The following is a 6000-nucleotide window of genomic DNA, read 5'->3' on the forward strand; positions in this document are numbered from 1 at the left end:
TGATTGCCCAAAATAATATCTTCTTGACTTTATGATAATGATTCCCTTTTGTGATCACATGTCTCCTGGTTGTGGTTGCAATACAGTGGGGACGCAAAATCCTGGCACCACACAAAGCAGTATTTGATGTTCCCCGATATGTTTTATGAACACAAATATCTTTTTGACACCATTTCCGAGAAACGTGCTCTTTATTATAATATCAACGTATGGATCAGTTTTATTTCTGAATAATACTGAAGATACCAATTTTCTTTAAAGAAAAATTTATAAATTGATGTGGTGATGAGTAATTATTAGTAAATGAAAAAGTAATATTTATAATGGATTTAGATAAAAATTAATAAAAAGTTAAATATATTAAGTTGTAAAATAGTTTGTAACTGTAACATTACTCGTCTAGTTAATGTATGTCTTACTTTAAGAAATGTTTTATGAAAAAACAAAAAAAAACTGGCAAAAAGTTTTTTTTTTTTTTTTTTCATAATTTACTAAAATGGCTTACTAATGAACTAACTGAAACTCACCTATAAACACAAATCTCAATCTTATAAATTAATTTTTTTTAAGGTGGCGTTTGTTTTAAAGGAATAATATTCCATGGAAGTCTAAATTCTCAAATATGGGATACATGAGAATCAAGAGGCCGGACTGTCTATATACTATATGTAGTGGGTTTTATTAGGAATTTTATAAAATTTTCGAAAATATGAAATCTTCTGTTTCATTTATTCTTATCAATTTTATAAGAGTTATATATTCTTCCTCAAATATTCTTTGGTTTATAACTACAATCTCAAGTGTATTTTCCGTAATGAATTGGGTTAAATTTTCTAAAATGTAATAGTTTAACATTAACAAATACACAAAGTAAATCAGTATTTTTTTTTTAAAGAAATGGTTTATGAGGACATCAAGCCATGTCAAAAAGTTATTTATAATTCTTAAAAGACAAACAATTCCATATAGTAGATAAAAATCAGTGTAAAAATAATAATCATAATATTTAAAAAAAAGAGTTGAATACATAGTTGTGGGGATCCAAAAACACCAAGAATGAAGCACAAGTTGATGAAAAATGATCGACACAACTAATTTGTAAGAAAAGAGAAGGTAATCCACAATGGGAAGATTTGACAGAACAACTGAAGATCAAGATTGATTAACTTACCGTGATTTACTAAAGAATGGCCTTAGATGAGGATTACAAGTTGAATTCTAGCTATTACAAAGAGCTCTATATTTTTCTTCAAATTTATGTGGAAGTGACTATTGCTTTGGGCTTTGTGTCGTTTTCTTTGTGTCCTTGACAAGAATTCTAGGCCGAGGTCTCTCTGCAATTCTGCTGAAGTTTTTTTGGGCTAAGGGATCCTCGGATTACTTCGGCTAGTAGCACAGGTCATTCTGCTCTTCTTCGGCCTTTGGGCTTATTTTGTTGGGGCTTGGGCCCAATCCCACCCTCCTATGTTGCTTCTCTAATAGGCCTTTTTCGGCCCACAATCCACGTGAAGGAGACACCTAGCCCCCCACCCCCAACTATAGCGTAATCACTTTATTAAAATAACTGTATTTTAATCAGTCAAAGGTGCTTCTCCAAAAAAAAAAAAATTAAATTAAGTCAAAGATATTAAATTAGGATTACACTTTAAAAGAAATAAAAAGCCATAGGAATGTGGATACCACCTTTTTCTTTTTTCTTTTTGAGTAACAGAATGTGGATACCACCTGTTTATATTAAAATATATTAATAACCATTTTATTTGTAAAATTTTCATAATTTTAGCTTATTTATTTATTAAAAAAAAAAACACTATATACACAATTTTATGAGTTGGAGAATAAATTCAATTGATATAAAGTTTGGCATATAAGAAGCTTAATAAAGAAAAGAAACCATACAAACCTAATGATGTAATTGACAAAATAGTAATAAATATAAATATAATTGACATTTACAAGTACGAAAATAATTTTAAAAAATTCCTAAAGTTCCATCACAAATTGGCACGATAAGTTCCCACAAAAGAATGTCATGATAAAATAAAGTTAGTAATTTAGACCATATTTTTTGAAAACCGAACCAGTCAATTTCCGAAGTGGGAAAATCTGGAGCAGACCGACAAGTGTCTCTGTTCGTTTTCTTTTACTTTTTGTCAATTGGATTAGAGCACATTGTTCATTGTCCAAAGTCTTCTCCTTAGGCCTATGGAGTATGGAATTTTATGGTTAATACCTACTACGGTGCATTTGAATACCACTTATTTTATTAAAAATTAAAAGTAATAAAAAAAAAATTTCTTTACTGTTCACACTCACAAAATATTGTTTATGGGACATGAACAGTGAAAAAGGCACTGGTCATGGGGAAAAAAAAAATGCAAACTTGGATACCGTGGTATCCAAGTGAAACTTGGTATCCAAACGCTCACAAATGGTTATTAAAAAATAGATAAAACTTAGGTACCTTATGTGTTGTTTCTTAAGTTTTTATCTTAAAATTTAGCCATGTGTCTACTTAATTAAAAAATACACTTCTATTCCATGAGAAAAAATTCACATAGCAGAATCTTATAAAGAAAACTTAAGGAATAATACCTAACTACTATATCTAAGTCTTGCTTTTAAAAAATAACCCACCAAACCTAACTACTCAGAGCCCAACTGTGCCTCACAAAATTCTATTCCTTGTTGCATGGAGATGAAAGAACACAAAATTCTATTCCTTTAATTGGATTACTATTAGTAAAAATTTTTATGATTGAATAAAAAATCTGAAGTTCAATTCTTACCTACACTAAAAATCGATTAGTATCTTAGTTTAATGAAAAATAGCTATCATCAGGAGCGGATGCTATAAATTAAAACTCTAAAAATAAATAAGTAAATATATATATATATATTGAATCACTCCTTTTCAGCAATGATAGGAAGTCTGAGTTTGGCAGGAGGAGGGGGCTCATTAGAGTGTCAAATTGCACATGGTTGAGAGCATTTTCAAGGACAACTGGCATTTCAACCAGCTTTTACAGCTGAATTAAAAAAAAAAAAAAAAAAAAAAAAAAAAAAAAAAAAAAAAAAAAAGAAAAGAAAAGAAAAGAGAGAGAGAGTTAATCCATTGGCCTTGGATATGTGGATGTCACCTGTTTATAGATTATTGAAACCGAATCCCTTTTAACTATTAGCTTCTTCTTTTCTTTTCTTTTCATTTTTTTCCTACGGACAACTCTTTCCGCAATAAATTTTATAATTGCTGAGTTAATCAACTATGACAGGAAAAATATTGGTGGATCCATGAACGTTAAGTTGTGTTCACCGCTCACAACTAACCAATTTAACAGTTGTGAAATTTGTTATGAAAAAAATTGTGTTGGTAGCATTACTGTATTTTGTTTCCAGTATAGCACATCTTTATTTAACTCCTCCAGAACATGTTCTAAGAGCATTAGAGTTTGATTGCTCAAACACTTTGATTGTACCCTATTGTTTATAGCTGATGTAGTTCTATTTCCATTGGTACCCAAAACAAAATGGTAAAGCAAGCACCCAAACTCGTGTCGTTAGCCGTTGGATTTGTACTTAATTTGTAGTAAATTTCACAGTCGTTTAACCTCCTTTTGTACAAATTGCACAAATGGGCTTTGCATAATATGTACCAATATTATGTTAACCAAAATTGAGTCAATTCTCATAGCATTAGCATCCTGGATGCCAAAACCTTAACTAAAAGCAAATAAAGCCTGCACATGGTTCTAGAAGTAAAAATAATATATACGTATATAACTAAGGAACACTTTTGGCCCTTAAAATTTTCATTGACCCTTCATTCTAACATAAAAATAAAAATTTTGAAACATAAAAGGTCAAACAAAAAAATTAAACAAAACATGTAGGACCAAAATGAAAACTTTTAAACACAAACAGCCAATATAAAAACAAATCAAACATGAAGGGCTAACATAAAAAATTTGAAACACAAAAGACCAAAGTGAAAACCACCCCAAATTTTAAGGGTCAAAAGTGTATTTTAGTCTTTTTTTTTTTCATTATCTTTTGGATAACTACATTTAGCCCAAAGAGAGTACAAGAAGAGAAATTGTAATATGATTAATTATCTTTTGGATAAATTCTTACTTCTCCAAGAAAAGATTAGGAAGAACCTGCATTGTAATGAAATTGAACAATGTACATATATTTCATGTATAAGAAGTGATTTGTGTATATCATTTTATGATTACTCCCCAGGATTCATCTCTTCAATCAAAGAAGGGGAGAAGTACTAGCAACTAGCAAGTGACAGCTAACTCGAGTCTAGTCTACCATGATATGAGGAATAAAACCATTCATCTTTGGTCCCATCAGACAAATGTTTCACCCAATAATTGTCAATAGCTTTCCCTGATCGAAGGTTAATAGAATTGGATTTGGAGGGGCTTCAAAAACCTAACTGACAGGAGTGGCACAACATGGAGTGAGTGAAAACCATGACCCAGAATCCCAAAGAACTAGCTTGTTTAAACCGGGTAATTTGTGAAAGAATATCTGATTAACGAGTGCCAAAATCTCTGCTGAGCAGAATCTGTTGGAGTCAGTGATCAGACCAGCACATCATTAGCCCTACAATAATCCTTGGAAAAAATCCTCTACATGCTCGTAGCATGTAGAATACACACACACACACAAGGGAATGCTTTAAGGATCAAGAATTCAAGATGAATTAACCCATTAAAGAGATTAAATTTAAATTTTTTTTGTTAGTTAAGGTTTATGAGAGGCACTATTTTCGTTTATAAAAAAAATATTTAAAAATATCTGGATGCACCTGATGCAACATTCATGGTGTGAGTTGAAAATGGAATTTTTTAAACCTTGGACGGTGAGTTTTCATTTTGGAAGCTCTCTTTCAATTGATATGACTGAGCTAATAGATATGTTTCTCATACGCAAGAGCAATATATTACTAGATGAGAGGTTCAAGCAGACCATTTCATTTATTATATATTTCGAGCATTTTCTTTTTCTTTGGATAGTTATAATGAGGGAGAGGAGATTTGGACCTTAAACATCTCCGTTAGAAACAGCAAGAAGTGTCAATTGACTCACAAGGCTCTTGCATGTTAGAGAAAAGCATGTAACAAAGAAAATACATGTGTCAAACTAATTCTCAGTTGAAGTGGGTTTTTTTTATATGGTACAAAAGAATGGCTATAATTGAATAGGTCAAGCAAGACTTTCTAAAGAGATTTTGATAAACTGGCTTCTATTAAAAGAAATGTAATTTGAGAAAGAAAAAAATTTATGAGCTGGATGCTGCTGCTGCCGCCAACGCCACTGAGACCATGTCCAACGCCAAATGGTCTTTCTTGGGCTGTTGGACTCAGCGGCATCTTTCTTCCATCTACAAGAACACAACATAACAATAAAATAAATAAGAGGTAAATAATCTACAAGAGCACAACATAACAATAAAATAAATAGTTAAAAAACTGTCAAAGATGAATGGCCAAATCAACTGAAAATAAAATCCATGGAAATGACAAGAAGCATGTATAAAAAAATATAGAGTAAGACCATAATTAAGTATGCTTGACAATGCTTTGCAGAAATGTATAACAAGGTTAGGCCAGTCGGAAGAGTTAAGAAAGTGAAAAACTAAATGGAAAATGGAAAAAGATAGCAAAGACTTCAAAACCAGGAAACTATACTGAGCCTTGCTTTCAAATTTCGTTTATCCTCCCTTGCAAGTAAACATATGTAATGTGTTTAATCAGTTCTCATGTTTCCAAATAAATTCTTAAAAAGTCATGTAAAAATGGCAAGTACAGTTCGTCCATTACAATATATAATATTCACGTTTGTCAAATACTTGGTGCCAATTTTAGCGTAAAATTAATGTATCAAGTTGCAGTATAGCCTCTCCCCTTAAGGTAACAGCACACATAGATAGTTGATCATAGAATTGCATCGCAATCTAACAGAAACTTTAAATCAATTAAAACTAAA

The sequence above is a fragment of the Quercus suber genome, unplaced genomic scaffold (genome assembly GCF_002906115.3).
Source record: "Quercus suber isolate HL8 unplaced genomic scaffold, Cork oak 2.0 scaffold_391, whole genome shotgun sequence".
NCBI classification, from domain to species: domain Eukaryota; kingdom Viridiplantae; phylum Streptophyta; class Magnoliopsida; order Fagales; family Fagaceae; genus Quercus; species Quercus suber.